The sequence below is a fragment of the Pongo pygmaeus genome, chromosome 12, assembly GCF_028885625.2.
Source record: "Pongo pygmaeus isolate AG05252 chromosome 12, NHGRI_mPonPyg2-v2.0_pri, whole genome shotgun sequence".
NCBI classification, from domain to species: domain Eukaryota; kingdom Metazoa; phylum Chordata; class Mammalia; order Primates; family Hominidae; genus Pongo; species Pongo pygmaeus.
Genome location: NC_072385.2, coordinates 73506731 through 73528770, shown reverse-complemented (window position 1 = coordinate 73528770; position 22040 = coordinate 73506731).

Here is a 22040-nt window from a genome sequence, read left to right as displayed (position 1 = left end):
TGTGTCCCAATTCATGATTTCAGAGGAACTCATGAATAAGCATGGTATTTACAACAGTTGCAAAAATATTTACCAATTCATATTACTCTTAAATTTATGTATGTGTATAAATCTAGGTGTAACATTCATGAAGCATGAGGGTAAATCTTTAGCTTAGCAAGTAGATGGATAGTACTTCTTTGAAAAATAAGATTTAGTTCTTTTTCAAAAATGAAATGTAAAATGTCAGCTTCATTTACACAACTTCAACTTAAAAATTTGATATTATTAATTGAAGGTTATACTTTGTCTTCTAATACTTCTAAATATTTTAGAAGAAAAAAACTTTTGAAAGCATACATAAATATAATTTTAACCTGTGTTTTATGTTTACTATGCATTGCATTTTTATAAAAACATATTTGTATAATTTTATTACAATTATAGCTTTTATTTCTTAGATCACTACTGTCAATAGAAAGCCAAATGTGTGAAAATTTTGATCTCCATAATATTTTTTGTTAAAATTAAAGAAAACAAAGTACACATATGCCTTTATTTTATTACTCAAGCAAACATCATCAACCATAAAAATGACTCAGATATGCTCCATAACAATTAAATTCTGTCATCTTTGATTTTCTGCCAACTTTCAGTCATATGAAAAGAATAGCTTTAAACATATTCGTCAATTTTGCCATTAAGAAGGTACAACTGTCAAGCTAGGAGGATAGACATATTTTAGGTAATAGTTCATTAGTTTGATTTACAACTTTGAAGTATTTGGACCTATGTTATATGGGCCTCCTTATGCACTCTTGCCTTAGACTCCACAAATACAGGCCTACAGCCATGTTCCCAATAATAAAGTAACATTCAAGGGTGAGTTGTGACTATGTACACGAGGCCACACAAATAACATCTTTTTTGTTCTTTAAGTTCAAGAAGAAACATATTGAACCGAGAGATCATGAAAATATGGGGAAATTCAGTGGATCAGCCGGTGTTGAAACATCAAACATATGAACGGGTGAGAGGGAGGCTGCTAGGTATTCATCATGGAGGCTGGCTTCTTTTTGACTCATCAGGCTGCCTCTGTGTGGTATGACACAAGGTTTACCATTGTAAGCCTTCCCACCAGTCTGTCACAGTGACTGTGATTCCCAGGAGTTTTTTTTTTTTGTTTTTTTTTTATTGAGTCACAGTAAGCTTGAGGGCTTTTCTCCAAATTCAAATGTCCCATGGCACAATAAAGCATGATCAACCACTACATTCTGTCTTACATCTGTCCACTGGAGTAGAGCCTATTGGGTCCTCGGCAATGGGTCTGTATAAAGAAGAAGTATTAGGTGGGGAACATGGCCCACTAAGCACTCTGCTTGAGGCAGGTTCAGGAAAGTGAGGACTGCAAGTGGTGGGTATCTTGGTGCTTGGGAAAGAAGCACATTGAAAGAGGGAGGGGTAATATGATGGGCAAGAGGGCCTGAAGACAAATGCTACCTGCTTGATAATGACTCTTTGGGCTGGCCAACTCCCTTATTCCTAATTACCTTATCTGACTCTCTGGCCCCAGACCTCCTGGTGACGGCACCCTCTCCAGAAGGCTGATAGATTCTCAAGAGAGAAAGGAGAGGAGCCAGAAGCCCAATGAGGGGCTCAAGTGTAAAGACTTGGGTCCTGATGACCACGAGTCATCTCCTCGGAGAAGTCACCAGATTCTGGTGCTTCTGTGGCCCCTGTCTCTGAGAGGAAGCAGTCAAAGTCTCCTCCCTCTCAGGGATGGACAGCAGTAAATTATAGGTGTAGTACTTTCTATTCCAGATATAGACTCAGGAGAGCCCATTAGGCCCAATTTTCAGAGGCAGGGAGGGAGATGCAGAGTGTGGCTGGAAGAATGCTGACATGGAAGTGAGATCTGAGTGTCATCAACTGGGTGCATGACCTTGACTGAGTCATCATATTTCTTTGTGCCTCTGTTCCCTCATAAAAAGGTTGAAAACAAATGTTGCCAAAATCCCACCTGCCTTTTTTTTTTTTTTTTTTTTTTTGAGATGAAGTCTCACTCTGTCACCCAGGTTGGAGTGCAATGGCATGGTCTCAGCTCACTGCAACCTCCGCCTCCTGGGCTCAAGTGATTCTCCTGCCTCAGCCTCCCGAGTAGCTGGGATTACAGGTATGTGCCACCACGCCCAGCTAATTTTTGTATTTTTAGTAGAGACAGGGTTTTGCCATACTGACCAGGCTGGTCTCGAACTCCTGGTCTCAGGTCATCCACCTGCCTCGGCCTCCTAGAGTGCTGGGATTACAGGTGTGAGCCACTGCATCCAGCCACCCATCTGCCTTTAACATGCTGCAGAGGGGAACCAGAAAAAGTGAAATTCCTGTGTCCAGTTTTAGCAGTGAACAGGGCAAGCTCACAAAGAAACAACACCGGGTGCCCCATTCAGCCTGCCTGCTGAGAACTTGCTGGCCAAGAGGATAACAGAGCAAAGCATAACCTTGTCATAGCCATTTCTAGATAACTGAAAGGCAGTCACATTCTTGACAAAATTGTTTCCTTCTCTGTTGATCCGAGTGATTCAGATGTTCCTGCAACAGCTGGGGATACACAAGATGCAACACCTGATAGAACTCTGTACTCCTAAGAGGGGGCAGGAAAAGGGCTGGGACTTCTCTTGGGTTTTTGCTCTGGCAGGAGTCAGCCTTCTCTGGCTAAAATCAACCCCCACTGGAGCTGGGCCCCTGAGTCCTGGAGTCTCACCAAGATGGTGGCCTCAGGGACTTGACGTTCTAAACAGATGACCATTTGTTCTTGTCATTACATTTGTGATTCTGAAAAAGACCTTTGGCCTCTTTATACCTCCATTTTTCCGTCTATATAATGAAGATAGCACTGTCTGTTCCCTTTACTGATTCACAGAAAAAGCATGAAAATCAATGAGGTAGCATGTGTGAAAGAAACTCTCCCTAGCCAATAGAATCTTGTTGCTTGGTCTGGTAAGAGACTGCTCCTAATGGTAGACCAAGACACACCGACGAGCTTGCGAAGAAAGAAAAGAATAGCGGGAAGCTTAAAGGAGATAAAAGACAAGTTTTCAACAGGAATACTGAAATGACTCAATAAACTGCCTCCCCTGGTCAGGAATGGCCCTAGCAATAAATCAGAAAGTAAAATTTGTCATTTCCTACCCACTTAAATGCTCTCAATTTGCCTATGTGTGGTCCAGAGCTCTGCATTCCCAACCACTCTTTCCCATACTCATTCTCTGCCCACAGTCTGAAGAACTTTTCTAGAAAATGGTCATATTTATACATCAATTTATGGGTGACTACTGCGAGGTAAATGTATTTGCTCTTTTAAAATTGATGGCACACTGCCTTAACTCAAAGTAGTGACCAACACTAGGGATTTCAGATATATGGAGGAGGAATGGAGAAGACTTTGCCACCCCAACTCACATAATGTATAGGGTCACCTAGTCCATTCAGTGAAGGATCATCCCTCTCTAAAGACATGCGGTCTGGAGAGAAAGATAGCTACAAAGGTCTGGCAGAACTTTATGCTTTCAAAGCTGTGCAGCTCCCTTCAGTTAATTCTCAGAATAATTGAGGTGAGTAAGCATTATTGTTAACATTCCTCTTCCACAGAGGAAAAACACAGAAACTCATGGATGAAGTAGCATCCCCAAGACATACAGGTTAGTACACAGAGAAACCTGGATGTGAACACAGCCTGCCACCCCAAAGATACTAATCATTGTGCCTAATACCTCTTCAGAGAGAAAGCACTCTAAGAAGCTAGATCCATACCTATGAGGGCCCTTTGATGACTTTTTCTTAGCAAAACAATTCAAGACTTCAGAGCTGTTCTTGAGGCCTAAGCTCTATGATATTACCCTTCGGCTTTGCTTTTACCATCTGGATTTATGAACCAAAGGCAGGGGAAGAAAGTTAATTCCAACTGTAGCTTGTTTTACTGGATTCATCTAATCGTTCACCTTTGCTCAATGGGCCTGTCTTCACTGAGGGATCATAACGGGAGATGGAGGGGACGTGGAAGGTGGGAAAAGAGAAATTGCAGGTACAACTTTGGAACCGCAGACACTAAGTAAACACCAAGTGCAATTCTTCACCTCCAAAGTCTCAAACAGTTGCATCTCTCAGCAAAGCAAGGCCTAAAGCACAGAACTTTCCCTTCTAGGGGCTTATGCTTGATCATGCCTTTATAGTCCTCTGTGGAGCCTTTAAATTTGGCAGTGACCTCCCGGGTTATGTCCCTTTGTCCCTCTTCTCATGTATGTGAAACAGAGATCATGTTTTTAAATCTCATTTGACAGATGAGGAAACTGGAGACCCAGAGTTGTTAAGTGTCTTGCCTAAGGTCACACAGTTAGTAACTAGGAAAATTGAGATTAAACACAGATTTCCTAACTGCCAGACCTAGATTATTTCCAACCATCCCCTCAGCTTCTTAAAATCCTTATAGCTCCACATTCCGCTCCTAATTTTGTATGTAATAGAAAAGACTATATATATATTATCAATACAAAAGATAATATATATTAGCCATACAAAGACTTGTACACAAATGTTATAGTGGCTTTATCACCTAGCCCAAACTTCAAATGCCCCAAATACCCATCAAGAGGTGAATGGATAAACAAATTATGGTATATGCATACAATTATTATTCCCCAGCAAGACATATGGCCATATCCAACAACATAGATGAATCTCAGAATAATCATGCTGAGTGAAAGAAGTCAGACAAAAGGAACACATGCTGCACAGTTCCATTTCAGTGAAGCTCTAGATAATGCAAACTAGTATATCTGGCAGAAAGCACATCAGTGATTTCTTGGGATGGGGAAGGGGACTGGAAGGATAGGAGTGAAGGATTAAAGAGACCCAGAAGACTTTCGGGGTTGGATGTATTCACTACCTTCATTGTGGTGATAGTTTTACAGGTATATGCTTTTGTCAAATTTTATCAAATTGTACACTTTAAATATATACAATTAATCATATATCAATTATACCTCAATGTAGCTTTTTTTTTTTTTTTTGAGACGGAGTTTCACTCTGTCACCCAGGTTGGAATGCACTGGCGCGATCTCAGCTCACCAAAACCTCCACCTCCCAGGTTCAAGCAATTCTTCTGCCTCAGCCTCCCGAGTAGCTGGGACTACAGGTGCATGCCACCATGCCCGGCTAATTTTTGTATTTTTAGTAGAGACAGGGTTTTGCCATGTCATCCATGCTGGTCTCGAACTCCTGACCTCTGGTAATCCACCCACCTCGGCCTCCCAAAGTGCTGGGATTACAGGCGTGAGCCACTGTGCCCAGTCAATGTAGTTGTTTTTAAAAACCATATAGCTCCTTTTGGGCCATGCTCTACCTAACCCAATCCCCAAAGATGCTCTTCTTCCTCAGGTTTTGGTCTGTAACAAGGTCATTGCTGATAGCATAGTAGAAAGGGACCTGACCAATACTGATTAATCATTATTCTAATCACAATATAGTCTTTTTCCTCCTCTTTGTGAAAACAAATTTAGGGTGATTGCAGCATCACTCTAGGCAAAGGCTTTCCTTTTTTCCTGCCTGGGGATTACTTAGTAAAACAAACAGAAGCAGTTATTATTATTTTTCCCATTAAATAAGCCTAGTAAACAGTTGGACTAGCCTTTGAGGTTTAAGAGACATTTCAATTGTAGAAGGCTGAAAAGATACAGAGATGGAACAGATAGAGTAAAAGAGGGGACAAAAAAGGTGGGGAAGAAAGAGGAAAAAGAGGAGACCTGAGAACTAGAAGCAGACTAGCTGGAAGGGCTAAAACAAAGCTGCAAATACTCTTCTTGCAAATCAGGCAAGTTGCTAGTGGGGCTGCTGTTGAGCCACCCCATGGCTCCCAGACCCAGAGTGAATGTCAAGAGCCTGGGGACCTTTCCCATCTCTATCCATGAAAGTAAACTGAACTTCAGCTGAGCCGCTACACATTCTCGGCCAGCTCAGGGACACATATGCTATCCAAGATCAAGAGACAGGACACACCCGGGCGCAGTGCCTCATGCCTGTAATCCCAACACTTTGGGAGGCCGAGGCAGGCAGATCACAAGGTCAGAAGTTTGAGACCAACCTGACCAACATGGTGGAACCCCATCTCTACTAAAAATACAAAAATTAGCCAGGCATGGTAGCGCATGCCTGTAATACCAGCTATTCAGGAGGCTGAGGGAGGAGAATCACTTGAACCCAGGAGGCAGAGGTTGCAGTGAGCTGAGATCATGCCATTGCACTCCAACCTGGGCGACAGAGTGAAAATCCATCTCAAAAAGAGAGAGACAGAGAGAGAGAGAGAGAGACAGGACACTAGAATTGGGTTGTCAATAAGTAGGCATGATGGCAAAGTTGGGGGACAGTTTTCTGCCCCATTGCCTGAGTGAATACAGAATTAGTTTAAAAGCGATGGATTTCCTCTAAGGAGAGGCCAAGACTCTGCCCTGGGTTGTCTCCACTGGCAGAGGGGATGCAGCTCTTGTGAGGGGAATCCCTGGCTAGGGGAGTCCCTAGCTCATGTGAGGGGAGTTCCTGGCTATTTTATTACTGCTGAGTGCTTGTCTGGAAATGCTGCCTGATGCAGAAGGAAACTTCCTGCCTGGCCATGTATATTAGTCAGGGTTCTCCAGAGAAACAGGGACACATATGCAATCCAAGATCAAGAGACAGGACACAGCCAGGTGCGGTGGCTGATGCCTGTAATCCCAGCACTTTGGAACCCATAGGAAACACATAGATACATATGAGGGGATTATTATGGGAATGGGTCGCACAGTTTTGGAGATGAAGAAGACCACAACATGCCTTCTACAAGGTGGAGAACCAGAAAAGTCCATGGTGTAATTCAGTCGGAGTCCGAAGACCTGAGAATCAGGGGAGCCAGTGTCCAGGGCATGAGAAGATGGATGTCCCTGTCCAAGAAAAGGGAGTGCATGTGCCCTTCCTGCACCTTATTGTTCTATCTGGGCCCTCAACGTCCTGGGTGATGCCCACTCATGGGGTGAGGGTGGATCTTCTTTACTGGGTCTACTGACTCAGGTGCTGTCTCTTCCAGAAACACCCTCCTGACACACCCAGATATAATGTTTTCTTAGTTATCTGGGTATGCCCTAACTCAGTCAAGTTCAAATGAAGTTAATGTTCACACCATGACACCTCAAACACCAGGGAGGAGGTTCTGAGGACCTGAGGCAGTGGGGATGTTGGCATTGCCTGCGTTGTGGACACTCAGAGTGATCTCTTAAGAAAACTAAATAAAATCAGTTGGTGGAGTTTATTAAAATGTACATACCTGCAAAATCTGAATCTCTAAGAGCACTGCCAGATAATCTGCATTTGAACAAGCTCCTCCAGGTAACTCTTACCCATATCAACATTTAGGAATCACTGCTCTCCTGGCTTAGAAAGCTGGGAGCCTGGTATCCCTTTCACAGACAATTGAATACTGGACTTTCCTCAGTTTACAGAAAGGAAAGGGAACACCTCCCTGTAAAATAACCAAGATCTTTCCTGCCCTGGTTATTTCTCACAAAAGACTTCTCATGCATACTCAGTTACACATTCCACACAACAGACTTAAAGGGGGAAATCTCTTCTTTCAATTATTTGCCATTCCGTGGAAAAGCACGCAGGCAGACAGGAAGGCAGAAGGCCATGGTGAGCTGTTGCTGAGCTGAGCACAGTGCAAGGCCTAGGCCTCTCGTCTGATATAATCCCAATTTGTCTGCATAACAGCCCTAGGAGCTACAGGTCATTACTCCTATTTTATGGTAGAATCTAACACTCTTGCTGGGCATTCCTGACCATGCAGCCTTTGCTCTCTGTGTAGAGTATGCTGCAATCACTAGGACCCCAGAAAATGGAATGTCATTAAGGAAGGTTCGAGGCCAGAGAATTAATCAGGATCCAGAGAGCATAAGCCTGTTCCCTCCACCAGCACTTTCTCCTCAAAAATCATCCCATTTTTCTCAGTTTCGTACCTGGCTTGGGTTTCATCGCCCCCACTGGTGATCAGAGGCAAACCTCTGCCCCTCCCTCCAACACTGTGGGCTAAAAGAGTTCCCCAAAGGGACATGGCTTCTACCCACACACAGCCCAAATGTCTTGGGGTAGGGTAGAGACCCTGGGAAAAAAGAAGGTTGCACCTGTACCTGAGTCACTGCAACATGGAACACAGCAGGACAAACATAGCCTGTCAGGTCACGTCTGCCCAGGCTTTGAGGCAGGTGTTTCCAGAATGTGTGTCATGCTGTTTCCAACCAGGTGGGCCCAGACATCTTGGCTGCATGCCTCATTGCGAGCCCCACCTCCAGCCCCATGGGGGTGCCCTGCCCCTTGCCAAGGAGCAAACTTTCATATCTTACAATATAGTCAAAGGCTTTCATTTTGTAGCAACAACTGGGGCATGGGCCCAAGAACCAGAAGAGATGGTCTGTGGTGACGGAAGATGGGTACGGTTCATCTGGGGAGACGGGAGACAGGTTAGGAAGCTCCAGCCTGCTTATAGAAAGAGACATGAATGAGAGGCATGGCATTTCCTTTCTCCTTCTCTCTGCAATGTCTTCATTTGCAAATTTGGAATCAATTATTGCCTTACTTTGGTTCCCCCAAAAGCAGACTATGAAAAAAGGATTTGGACACAGGTACTATTTTATTTCAGAGGCAATCAGAGGAAACACAAGTGAAGGAGAGAGGAAAATGAGATAAGGAGCAGAGAACAGCCAGAAAATAAGCTGGGTACCATGAAGCTCTATCCCTCTATCCCTTTAAGACCCATGTATAATGGACCAGAGAATTGTCCCACCAAAGGAAGGAGAAATGGGTATGCATCTACTAACTCCCATCCCGGATTAGTTGAGGACAGTCCCTGAGGACAAATTAAAATCCCTATAATTCTGTGCTGCCTTGTACATGGGCAGAGCAAGCTACCACACAGAAGGAGAAAAAGGCTTCAGGCATGGAAGCTAAGAGACAAGGGGACTTGAAATGGGAAGCTGCTAGTGGGCAGGGGGATTATGTCTACTATACTTACAAGTTTCCTTGGAGTAGGGCCAGGGAGGTGGTGGATACACCAATATCATAGGCTATACTTATCTTCCCCATGGAGTGTTAAGATTAAATGAGGCAACTTAGAAAACCCTTGGCACTCTGGCACACAGCACACATGCAAGAAAATGCCTCAATTATTATTAACTTTGAGATTTACATCACACTCCATAAACTCTTCTCACCAGACTGGCCACACAAATGCCTCTCTCCACCTAAGTTCAAACCAAAAGCTCCTGGAGACCAGTACCTGCTGAGGCCAACGTGTGAATAAATAGAGAGGTCACTGGGCACAAGGCCCTGTGGAACTACCCAGAGAATGGTCAGCCCAACTCAGCACATGCTCTCCACAGAGCCACTGGCTGGTTGAGAATTCACTCTGTCTGCTCTGTGAAGTCATCTTACCCTGGACAGGAGCCTTAACTAAATTCCCTTGTGATCTCTTGGCACTCACATCCTCAAATGTCCACAGCATTCTCAATTTATCTTCTACTGTTCAAGTTCCATGACGAGAACACTCGAGCCAAACAATGCAGAAACCCAGCCAAGTGGATGCCTTCAGGATTCACATGGAACCCGTGGAACTCATGGGCATTAAACACACACTAAGCCTGTGCCTGGATCATAGACAATGACTGTGGTTACACAAATGCCTCTCATTTAGGAAAAATAGAACCTGGAATAAGCATTAGCTGTTGGGGAGCCAATAATCTTACCCTGACATCAATAAAAGTGATTTACCTAAGGTCATTCGGATGGTCCTAATTTTGTTCCTTCTCACATTTATTCAATAGGCATTAGTTTAGCATCTACTATACACCAGGTGATTTTTAACTATATGCCAGATGCAAATAACACAGCAAGAAACAAGACAAGTCCTCCACTGTGATGGTGCCCACGTTCTCCTGTGGAAAACAGACAGTAAACAGGTAAATAAATAAAGATGGTATTTCAGATAGTGATGTGTGCTATTAAAAAAAATAAAGCAGGCTAAGAAGATAGTAAGTGATAGGATGGAGAATGGAGTTCTCTTTTTAGATAGAGTTCTGAGGAAAAGTTTGCTTAGAATGTGGCATGTGAACAGGATGAGAAAGAGAGAGCCATGCAAAGATCTGGAGGAAGAGCACAGGAGACAAGTCAACAGCAGGTATAAATGCCGTGAGTCAAGAAGGACCTTGCATGCTTGAAAAATGAGACAGGCAGTCTGGCTAGAACCTAGTGGGTGCCGAGCTGTGTGAAGTCAGATGTAGGCAGACTCCACTCAGAAGACAGAACCTGTGGGTTCAGATGCATGTACGTTCACACATTTCATGCTAGACATATAAAGTGATTCCCGTCTATAGCTTCTGTTTGTCTTGGGGAAGTAAGAAGTAAGATCCTCAGCATAAAGGGAGGAACAAAAAAAATGCTGATGCTTTGAAGGGAGAGGAGGTTTGAAATATCTTGAAGAGAGGGCAAGTAAATTCACAAAGGGAGTGTGATAACATTGTGGTACTGATAATGTGTCATCATAAATTTAAAGTCAGCACAGTTCTTAATTTTTATAGCCACATCAAGCTACTTGAGTATGGGCCCAGGGTAAACAGAGAGTTGGGATTTTTGACAAGGAAGTTCAATGGAGAAGTGGATAATAGGGCTCAAACATCCCTAGATGTGTGCTTGTATCATTAACCATGAATCCGAGCCTGAGGCAGGCAATAGAGTCAGTGAATCCAAGGTCCCACTGGGGGTTGAACTGGAGGTGCTGAAAAAGTAGGGTGTGATGTTCAGACAGGAGAAGATTGAAATCAAAAGTGTAGAAAAGGAACAGTTATAGGTTATGAAGAGGAGTAGGTACAATTATGGAAATGTGTGGCACCTACTATAAGCCACAACATGGTAAACGAGGACCAGATCAGAGTGAACGGTACAAGGGGATATTAAAGACCTGTAAGACGCAGTGTCTGCCCACCATGAATATAAAATGCAGTTGACAAGACAGACCCATGAGCAAGTAACAATAGCCAATAATTCCACATTGAACAATGGTGAAATGTTAACTTTATTTAAGGTTGAGTTTAGCCAGCTTTCATGAATGTTCTCTGTGACACATAAAACATTATCTCCACTAGTTTATTATCCTTACATTATAAATGAGGACATTGAGACTCAAAAAGAAGCAAAGCCACTTGTCCAAAGCCCAACAGTTAAAGTAAGGCAAAAACCAACACAACTGCTGTGTCTTCTGACTCCTGGCTCGGTTCTCTGTAGACTAAAAAACAGAACTTGACACACGACATCATTAGATCATAGTCTCTGAGATCAGATTGCTTGGATTCAAATCCCAGCTTCCCACCATTGGCCAAATAAACATGAACAAGTGATGTCTTCTCATTGTGCCTCAAATTTCTATAAAAGTAGGATATTGTAGTATCTACCTCGAATGGTGATGTGAGAATTAAATGAAATAAAGCTGGAATAAACCTTGCCTGGTATATAACAAGCACTCAGGAGTTACGATACTAAAGCGAAGATTTATGATGCCTGCTATAAGCACTACTATCCTGCCCTTCTCAGATGCTATCAAGAAAATCCAGAAGAAAAGCCACCTGCTCTCCACCCCTGTTGTGCCTTTGATAGAGGCTTCATGGAAGATTAGGGTCTTGAGCAAGGTGATGATGGTGGACAGAGATTCTCAGACTTAGATCCATGGAAAGGTACAGGGAGGGCTTGTCATATGAAATAATAGCATGAGCGAGGACCTGAAAGGGGGCCTTCGTGGGGGAATGTTCATGATGCAGTGAGGAAATCAGGCATCCCAGAAAAGGTAGGTCCTGGGAGCCCTGGGCCAGGGGAAATCTGAGCAAGTCTGGGCATGGGTTCCCTCTCAAGCTTCTCTGCTCTTTCAGGTGCACCCATGGAAAAACAGAAAGTAATGCTGCTTGCCCTCCCTTCTCCTTCTCTTCTGATGGCCTCTGTGAGCAGGGAGCCATTCCACATAAACACTGAGCCCAAAAGAATCCATCTGAAACTGTCTCCTAATGAACCGAGTCCATCAGAAGTTATGGGAGCATCAGGGCGAAAGGGTTCCTCATCTCATGTTGAATCCAATATCCATTTTAATGCCCTGTGCATTTCCCCTGCCCCCAGCTGGGAGATGAAGAAAAACAGTGTATGAAATAATGTTGGCTTAAACTTCAATGAGAATAAGAAGATTTTGAATGATAGTGGACACTGTGTTCTTAACTGACCTTATTATGAGCAGCTATTGAAGAATTTTCAGGATAATGAGCTATCTCATCTTCCATATAACAAGCCGTGAGCAGATTGCTCAGATATTATGGTTTCAAAAAAAAAAAAATTACACTGTGGTTGAGGCTACTTCTCCAGTCAGGCTCTCTGCCATCAGGGATCCCAGGTCTCATGAAGGCACATCTAAGCTAGTGTTTGCCCCACCAGCCACACACCCCCAGTCCTGCTTACCCTGGAGTTGTTGAGCTCCCAACACATTGCCACATAGGCAAAATCTGTCTTCAACGCAACTCTCCATCCTCTTTGGTATTTGCTAAACCACCAGCAAAGGAACCCCACCCCCCCAAACAACATCTTCCCCAAAACCCAGCCTGAAATGGCCGTCCCTGACTTAATATTTATTTATTTTCTCATGGAAAACCGTTGATGAGTATCTTATATGTGTTCATCATTGAACATAACAAATATAGTTTCTGCCCCCACAAAGCTAGCATAGAAGACGGATGTTAAATTTACAACCCCATAAAATATGGTAAGTGTTGTGGTCAAGGAACTAAAAGAATTAGCAGTACTGAGCAGAGAGGGACCTAAGCTCCCCTGTCGGGGGTCAGGAACAAGTCAGGGAACATCTTTGCTTAAATATCTAGTGCTTGTTGTTGACATTCAGGGCATGCTCATGCCCATGTAGGCCAACCTACATAGACACGCACAGAATTACATACCTTGGTCCTGAAGATCACCAACCCTTTATTTCGGTGCCTCAGGCAGGTCCTTCAGAAGACAACTTGCTGAGCAGCTAAGTGAAGAAGAGGAGGCACCAAGATGGAGTCCTCCTTTCAGATCTGCCAGTGACTTGCTATGCAAATGTGGGTAAAATACTCAACAACCCCTCTGAGTCTCAAATTCTTCCCCCTAAGAGTGAGGGAATTCAACAAAACGGCCTTTATACAACAACATTCTATAAATCCACAATCTTTGAGGGCTTGAGAGAGATAGCTAATATCCCTCGCCCCTTCCCCTATTTAGCCCTCTCAAACCTCAAATATTATAAGCTCCTTATAACTAGCCCTCTGTAGACAAAGTTCCCAACTTTACGTCAGAGTTTCTATGGAAATAAGACTTGGACCCTGCCTTCAAGTTGTCTACACTCAACTGGGAGAACAGAAGTTAGCTGAGTTACCACTAGATGACACAGTAAATGACAAAAAGCTGTCGAAAGCAGACTACAAATCCGTGCCAGTGTGGCACAGAGGCAAGCATGACTCTTCTCTGCCTTCCCTGATACCTCGACACTCTACTGAATAGGTCGACATTCAAGAGAGAGCATGTACATTTCTCAGGTGGCCAAAGAACCTCTGTCCCCACATGTAAAAGGAAACATACTCCTAGCCGGGGTTTCTCAACCTCAGTACTACTGATACTTTGATACTGTTGTGGGGGTGGACCTGCACATTGCAGGATGTCTATTTTGCAGCACCCCTGACCTCTACCCACTCCCCAGGAGCAGCCCGACCGATCAAAAATGTCTCCAGACACTGCCAGATGTCCTCTGAGGGACAAAAGCATCTCCAGTTGTTCTAGCCCAATACACAAAGGAAAAAACAGAGGATTATCCAAAAAGATATTAACCATTTTAGATACAATAGAAAATCACTTCAAGACAGATGAGTTTTGCTCTTTGAAAAGCCCCTCCTGGTACACTCAAGCTTCCTTGCTCTCCCTTGTGGCAAAAATATTTGAATTATTCAATTATACCCTGAATTTGGAATGGGAATTGAGGGTGGTAGGAAAGTAACATGTAGAATAAAAGTTTTTTTTGTTGACAAGAAAATAAATTTCTTGCTGTGACTTCCAAAAGTCACCCATTCAGCCTGCATGGTGACTGAAAACAGTGTCAGTCTGGCCAGAAAGGCATCAGTGACCAACCGAATCATTCTAGCCCATTACCCCCTGTCCACCAGGCGATGCTTGTCAGAGGAGAAATCATTAGGGGACATGGGGATGGTAGGCACGCTAGGAAGCCGCCTTGGACATTTGTCCATTAATAAGCACTTTCACCAATGACCTCAGAAGAGAGTTTTACTAAGTGGTGACAAAGTTTTTACTTTACAAGACTTAAGAAACTGTTCCCTTGCTACTAGCATTCACTTTGGCTTTCATTCTTTCTTTTCTTGATCTTTTAAATACATTATCTGTGGCAACTGAATTTGCAAATAACACATCTGTAAGTTATAAAGCACAATATAATGAATAGGTGTGAGCCCCCACCCAATTCAAAAATTAGAACATTATGATTAACTTGCACACTCTTGCATCTATCTTTCTTTTCTTTGTCACCTTCTTCTTCTCCAGACATAATCACAGTCTTATTTCTACTGCTTTTTAAAAGTTTTTACTGCTTTTCAAAAGTTTGTTTTACCACAAATGTATGTAAGCTTAAGCTTGTTGTTCTTGCTCTTGAGAACTACAAAAATGATATGTGTTGTGTTCTGGGGCTGTTTTTATTCAACATTAGTTTTGCAAAATTTATCCATATTATAATTTATATTCCATTCCATGATATACCAGAGTATATTTACCAATTTTCTTGTTGGACATTCAAGTAGTTTTCTTATTTTTGCAATCATGAGAAGGACAGTAAAAAAAAATTCATGAACACATGCCAGAGTTTTTCTAGAAGTGTGTTTGCTAGGCCATAGGGTAGGCAGATGTTTACCATATGAGATAGTGCCAAATTATTTCCCAAAGTGTGTGCACTGCTAGCAACACATAAGACATTGTATTGACACACATCCTCTCAAACTTGATTTTCTTTGATTTCTTAAAATTTTCCAACTTCTATTAGAAATTCACTCACTTTTAATCCTTCTAAATTTTTCCCCAATTTCTGAACTGTCATTCCTATGAAAGGGATATGGCTCTTCAATGTTTTTTTAAATTTTAAATTAATTCAATTGAACAAGGATTCATAGCTTACCTACTGCACCTTAGTACTATGATTTCTGTTTCAAAAAATGGGAAACATAGTCCCTGCTCCCAGGAGTTAAAGAAAAAACATTATCATGCAAATCAGAGCAACTGGAGAATGACACCAAATACAGATTCTAAGGAAACACTAAGAGAAATCAAGAAGATACAAACAAAAACAACAAGCCAATTTTCACCTACCAAATTAGTGCTAATTTTTTTAAAATGACAATGTGGAAAGTGTCAAGACAAATGCATTATCATACATACAACTGGTAGTAGTATAAATTGGTATAATCATTCTATTGGATGACGTGAGAAAATTATTCAAAAGTTTTAAAATGTATGAATACTTCTTAATTATTTTATTCTACTTCTAAGGATTTATACTATAAAAATAATCAAGGAAGTAGACAAAAACTTAATGACAGTGAAATTTTATGTGACAAATGACAGTGAAATTTTGTGTAATATAGCAACTATGGATCAAAGACAAAAATCAAAATTTACCAAATAGCCAACATTGAAGAGATTGAGTAAATAATGTTTATTGTAGCCAAACACTAGAATACTGTGTAGCCAATTAGAGTGACACTGTAGAAGTATATTTATTGAAATGGAAAGATATTCTAGTTATATTATTCAATGAAAAACATCAATTTACAAAGGATTGCAGCTTCAAGTTTGCAAAAAAGGAAAGTGCCAGTGGTACATATGCATCAAAAAAGAGAAATATTTTAAATAATCATATGCTACAAAGCTTGATATTTTCTAAATTCAAGCATAAATTGGAAAGGGTATAGGTAGAATGAATTAGAATTATTAGGAATGGCCATATCAAGGAGTAAGACCTTGAGGGATTAGCTTGTTGAGAGTGAGCAAATAAATAAAATGGGTATACAACTGATGGAATCCCACCTTCCCATCAATTTCAGCACCAAAGGGAGAGCAGGGATCTAAACTAGAAAATGGTCATCCATCTGTTCAGCAGCCTGCAGGAGAGCTGGCCAGGCACATGTTCCCTGGCTGGAAGGCTGTGCAGACTCCAAGGACCTTTTCTACTGCACCACTGGAATGCTAGCACTAAGTTAGTTGGTCAACAACCAGCCTGGGTCATTTAACACATGGGCAGCCTGTTCAACTGAATTACCCAAATCACCCCTTCACATATGATAGCCAAAAATATCGTTAGTTACCATTTACCTTGAATGTATTCATGTTTCGTAAAGGAAGCTTGTTGTGGATTAATATTATCCAGACATGGCTATAAATAAATTGTCTTTTGTCCCTACTGACATAAATATCATAATGCAAATGCATCATAATTTCATAACCAAAACTTCTCTTCAGTATACTGTCTCATAGAAAACAAAACTCAGCTTGATAATCTGCTGGAGAAGGGGGGTAGGGGGTAGGGGAATCCAAGAGGAGGGAAGATGACTATTCACTTGATAGTCTCAAACTTCCTTCAGAAACCAAACAATCAACAAGATTTTAAGGCAACAAAAACATAGAGAAGGGATATTACACATTTACTCAAACATTATATCCCAGTGAAATGGGTATTTTCAAAAAAATTATTCAGCCTTTCCACTTAGGAAACTCTAATCAATATAGGTATTTTAATGTCTTGATTTCCAGAAAAAAAATAAAAATAAAAATAAACCTCCTCGAAGAATATAGACTCTTGAGACTCTGCCCTTTAAAAGAAATAAGGCCCGGGCATGGTGGTTCACTTCTGTAATCCCAATATTTTGCGGAGGCCAAGGCAAGAGGATCACTTGAGGCCAGGAGTTCAAGACCATCCTGGACAACGTAGTGAGATTCTGTCTCTACAAATTTTTTTTTTTAATCATCCTGATGTGGTAGTGTGTGCCTGTAGTCCCAGGTACTTAGGAGGCTGAGGTGAGAGGATTGATTGAACCCATGAGTTTGAGGTTGCAGTAAGCTATGATCACACCACTGCACCTCAGCCTGAGCAACACAGCAAGATCTGCTTCAATAAAAAGAAAGTAGACGATAAATAGATAAGTAAATAGGTGATAGACAGATAAATATATGCCTCTGCTAGAATTTTCTTCGGCAAAGTTATACCGGCTTCTAATGCAGACCCAATGGAGTTGCCACCCCTTCACACTGACCAGTCAGTGAGGCCAGATTCCCATTTTCAGTGATCATAGCATCCAAATGACCAAGGAAAGATCATATACACTTGATAGATTTTAAAAGTATTATGTGGACATTGATTCCAACATTTCTCCAGTGGAGAACAAATGTGATCACAATCATTAATCAGAAAAATGTTATCTTCATATTGCTCTACATGAGAGGTAATTGTTCGACACCACTTGGGAGTGGGGTTCCCTGGCATGGCAGGAAAATCTCTGCAGCCACTGCAGATACAGAGAGGCCGTTGTTTTCCCAGGTTTTGGTTTCTAATAGGTTCTATTCTGTGAAGAAAAGTGACTGGTTTCACATTTCTATGAGCAACATTAAAACTCACTATTGTAGTCTCACTTAATAAAAACATGGACACTGCAAGAGTCTCTACAAACGCACCAGACTTGAAATTAAAGGGTGAGTTTATTGTTGTTATGGAAAACATGGATCTCTTTGCATTAGGACTTGGTGAACAATAAATAAATTTCCAGGAGAGGTCTCCTAAGCTGATATGCATTCAAGGTATTATCTTTGCTCTGACTGTGTGTGCTTCTGGGTGAAAAAATTCTAATTGCACTCCCATTCAAAAATCAACCGTGGGAATAAGGAATCATGCTCATTTTATGCACAGCTGCCCGAAGGCCTTATCCTTAAAACAAATTACAGCACCTCCTATGCGATACGCACTCTGAAGCTAATTCTAACCCTACAGCAAAACTCCAAAATTAAACTTTAATCTGTGATCTAAACAATTTGGTGTTTGTGATCAATCTTGGTATTTTTATAAAATGCCAAGGTAATTGTTAGAGCGGAGGAAGACTGGGTTGTCCAATAGCACATTCGGGTAAAACCAAATGAGGCTCCTGGGGCAGGAGCTGGGTAGGAATAGACTTTTGGGCTGCACCTGTAGGGAAGTTAGGCCTCTGTCAGAGCCAAGGATGAGGAGAGAAGGGGAAGGGAGGGAGAAAAAGGGTAAGGAGGCAGAAAAATAAGAAGATGGTGGGATGCAGTGGGGAGGGGTGGAGGAGGAGAGGAGGGAGGAGAGGGGGAAGGAGGGAGAAAGAAAGAAAAAAGGAAAGAAAAAGAAAGAGAAAGACAAGAGGGAGGGAAGGAAGGAAGGGAGGGAGGGAGGGAGGAAGGCAGGGAGGGAGGCTGGAAGGGAAAGAAAACCCCCTATCACACATTCTATTTGCTTCCCCCTGTCAAAGACCCAGGCAGTCTGCCCCTCCATTAAAGCAATCGCTTTGGCCCTATTAGAAATTAAATTTGGTCTCTCGAAACTGTATACTCAGAAGCCAGTAGGGTGAAAGCAAATTTGACATGATATCTCCAAAAGCAAAGGGGGCCAGGGGATGACAGGTTCCAGAGCAGGGAGAACACCACCTCAGAAACATGCCCCACAGAAGAGAGTTCAAAGAGTTTCCAGAGAAGGTCTGCCTTTTCCTAACTGGCTGCAGAGCCTCTGCGTCCTGCAGCAACCTGCTCAGCCGCTCTGATAAGTCAGGCAGAATTCATGGGAGATTACCACACAGCTCCTGCCAAGCTGTGCTGCAGCGCAGGTAATAGATATGCTCCAGCACTAAATCCTAAAAGGCCCTGCTACATCTGTCAAGCATGCCCTGGAAAAGCACCCTCAGTTCAGATGTTATCACTGCTCTGCCTGCATCAGAAGATTTAGTGTCCACCCTGGAGGTTGCTTTTGCTGCACAGTTTTCAGGGGCAAAACAACAAGGGAGAAAGATGAGAGAAAAAAGGCAAATTATTCTTGCTTAAAGCAAAAGAAATAAAGTGATGTGCTTGCAGACTAGTTCAGCTTTTCGCCCTGCATCCAGAAGGTCCCAAATCCCACATTAAGGAGGTACTGATGTTCTAAGCTGATTAGCTAGGACGGTTAGAGTCCCTGGACTGTGACATCATGTAGATGATCTTCTATAGAGTGACTCTTTCCCAAGGAAAGCTAAACAACAAACCCAGCAGGGATCCATAGGCAAGAGATAGAAGATGCAAGCTTTTGATAATTAACTTTAAAACAGGTTTGAGAAAAGGCTGTTCTGATATAAAATGAACTTTTCAGAGCATTTGCTTAGGAAAAGAAAAAAAAATAAACCCCTCCAAACAGTTGTACTTCCCACTAACCATGTTTCCAGATGCAGCTTCTGTTTGTTCAAAATGTATTTTAAGCACTACTTTGGACATTTTGTTCATTATGAGCAAAGAAGAGTGTTACAGTTATATGTATTTTTAAAGTGTAGAGAAAAAAATATATATATATATTCTCTCAGTGTTTTAAGCACAGGAACTCTGCATATTAACTGCCTGTTTTCTCACCAGAGCCTGTAATGAATCCAAGACAAAGGCAGGGAAGTCATAACCTGACCTACCATCTCAGTTTTCTGGAAACTGCTCACTCTCTTAGCCCAGGATAAGTGCCCAGGGTGTAGCTGGAGGGTCTGTGGGTCTTGGAGAGGTATAGACGGCAGGGGCATCTAGTGACATTGCAATTGCAGACCCTTGTAATGTCTGCCCATTCATGGAGCTGAACAAACAAGCCGAGGGCTGAGCTGACCTATAACAGGAGACTAGGCAGATATTTAGACCCAGAATCAAGAAACAGAAGCCAAAGACCCATGTCTATGAGCATCACAATTACCTAAAAATATTAAAAACTTCTTGAAGAAAATTAGATCATTTTCCTAATAACACCACATGTTGTCTTCATGTGAACCATGTGCCCATTCCTGAAAACAAACTTAGGGAGAGAACCAGGGATTGCCCATGGGATTAGAGCTTCCTAGTCTCAGTGATCTTCTCATTCAAAAACTAAAAGGATCTTCTTTTCAGAGTGCCTTCCCAAAGCTAATGATACTAAATTCATTACATGAATTGTCTTATTTAATCCTATCAACAGCCCTGACAGACAGGTAATATTATTATCTCTGTTCTTCAGAGGAGAAAACAGAGGATCAGAGAGGTTAAGTAATTTGCCCAAGGTCACACAGCTTATCATTCTGTTATTTGTAGTAGGCCACCCAGTTCTAGGCATAGATTAAGCCCTCGATCAGAGCTTCTTAATTGTTTGATTGGATCAATATTTATTTCCATACTAGATGGTTGGAGTGCTTGCTGAAAACCAAGAAGCATATTTTGTCAAGAAGTTGGTTTGGTTGCACAGGAGCTGAAGATATTCAGGCCCCTGGAAGCCCCACCACTCCCCGGAAAAACAGTAGAGGCAGCGATTGAAGAAAGTAGCAGATGATTCCAATCAATGCTAAGGCATTGCCTCCTCCTAGCCTTCTTCACCCACACCTTGCGAAACTGTCACAGGCTGGGAGGAGTGAGTGCCTCATCCCAGAGCTGAGCTCCAGGCATCCTTGTCAGAGAGCACTGGTTTGAGGTGTTTATGATCAGAGTCCAATTAGCCCAAGGGGAAATTAAACAATTGGCTGGCAGCTCACTGATTAGCAATTATTTTCCCAGAAAGTTGGTAGAAGCGGTGGTGACTGCTGAGCCCCAAATCCCCATGGCCTCTTAGTATCTTTGTGTAAAAACGCTCCCATCCCTCTGTTTCCCCAAACAAGCTGCAGCTTCTTTGATAAACATTCTGGCCTTAGATTTTCATTCTCATTCAAATACCCCTTGGTATTTTATTTCTCCCTGATTCATGTATGGTATAGCATATACGATGGTCACTTAATTATCACTCAGCCCTTTCTTCAAACCCACCATCCAAAAGAGGTAAGTTGGTGGTCTTGTCCTAGGGTGGAAGATGCATTTGTATCAGCAGCTCTATACTCTTATCTTGTGTGATTCCAGACCCACACAGCTAAGCCGCCGCAGGAGTTACAGAATCCAGTTTCCCTCCCAGATACAACTATCTAGTCCACATGAGATGGAACCCAGGCAGCATACTGTGGTCATTAGATCACGACTCTGGAATTTACAAATCTGGCGTGAATTCCACCTCTGCCACTTACCATTTAGACAAGTTAATTAATTCATTCTGGATCTCAATGTCTTCATCTGTAAAATGAAATAAAAGTACCTATCTTGTAAGATTGTAATGAGGATTAAGTTGAATAAATACATGGAAATCACTTAGAGCACAAATGTCTAGCACAGAATAAGAGCTTAATGAATGGCACCTGCTATTGTTGCTGGTATTTTATTACAATTTATTATCACAGGCTCTTTAGCACTACTTTCTAACCTGCTAACCTAGCTAAAGATTGTGGGGTTTTGGGGGGATTTTTTGTTTTGTTTTGTTTTTTGTCAACTGGATGACTTTAAAGAGAACTTTCAGAACTACTTTAAGAACATAATCTGATTAACAGGCAACTAAAACTGACAGTCTTCCTGATCTCATAATTAGGTCTCTCTTTACATATCCTTAGAACATTTGGGGTCTACCTCTTAGGCCACCTTGTATTGCTATTTAACTTTTTCATATATGGTTTTCTAATGAGACAACCTCTTTGAATGCAAAGATACCACTTTTTACTTGTGGCTCTGTTCCTCAATGTCTAGCACAGGGTCAGGCACTGGAGGTCACTCACTGTATCAGAAAGACAGGAAAATAAACGAAGACCTCAAATGGCTAATTT